The sequence below is a fragment of the Cynara cardunculus genome (genome assembly GCF_001531365.2).
Source record: "Cynara cardunculus var. scolymus isolate 2C chromosome LG 3, CcrdV1, whole genome shotgun sequence".
In the NCBI taxonomy this organism is placed as follows: Eukaryota; Viridiplantae; Streptophyta; class Magnoliopsida; order Asterales; family Asteraceae; genus Cynara; species Cynara cardunculus.
Window position 1 is genome coordinate 12,570,390 of NC_037530.1, and position 1,232 is coordinate 12,571,621.

Here is a 1,232-nt window from a genome sequence, read left to right on the forward strand (position 1 = left end):
AAAATAATCTGCAACTTCAAGTTCAGAAAATCAGAACAGACAATGGAACTGAATTCAAGAACAACACACTCGGTTCATATCTTGAATCCATTGGTATTTCTCAAACATTCTCGGCAGCCCGGACACCACAACAGAATAGTGTTGTTGAAAGAAAGAACATAACGTTGGTGGAAGCGGCACAAAATTGCTTACTTGTTCAAGCCTTCCTTTATTCTTATGGGMTGAAGMAGTAGCGACTGCTTGTTTTACTCAAAATCGCTCACTCGTAAACAAAAGGTTTGGTAAAACTCCGTATGAGATTATAAATAAAAGAATACCTAACATCAATTTCTTTCGAGTTTTTGGATGTAGATGCTTCATTTTAAATGATAAAGAGGACAGAGGGAAGTTCGCTGCTAAAGCTGATGAAGCAATTTTTGTTGGATACTCGAAGACATTCGCTGCATACAGGGTCTACAACAAAAGGACCAAAATCATCAATTAAAGCGTGAATGTATCATTTGATGAAGTAATTGATGTGGCTTATGAACAAGTCAGTTCAGGACCCGGTCTTATAATTAACACTATGCGGAAAGCTGATCAACCCGAGTCTTCTAACTCTGATAAAACTAATTTAGATTTCTTATTTGAACACTTTTATGAAGAATATTTTGATAATAAGCCTAATCAGTCTATTGTTTTGATCAGGGAAAATTTAACTGAACAACAGTTATCGGGTCCATCTCCTGATGTACCCGTAACTGAAATAGAAGAGGAAGCAGAAGAAGTCGATGAAGAAATAGAAATGGAGAATCCGATCAATTCCGTTCAGTGTGAAGAGGGTAAAACTTCTGAAATGCAAGAGGTGTTGGTTGAACCAGTTGACAATAATTCACCTCAATCATATATTCAACCTATCCTAGTTCCTAATATTGAACCTTCACGTGAACCTGTTCCTATAAACTCCCCAAGTTCTTATACTGATCAAAATTCAGATCAAAGTTCTTATGCTCCCTTACCTCATAGCAAGAAGTGGACCCGAGATCATCCAATATATCAAGTAATTGGTGATCCATCAGCACCTATTCGTACACGGTCCGCGACTGCTAATGAATGTCTATATTCCACATTCTTGAGTAATATTGAGCCGACTAAGGTTTCTGAAGCCTTAGCAGATCCGGATTGGATATTAGCAATACAAGAAGAGCTAAACCAGTTCGAAGCACTCAAAGTCTGGAGATTGGTACCTCGTC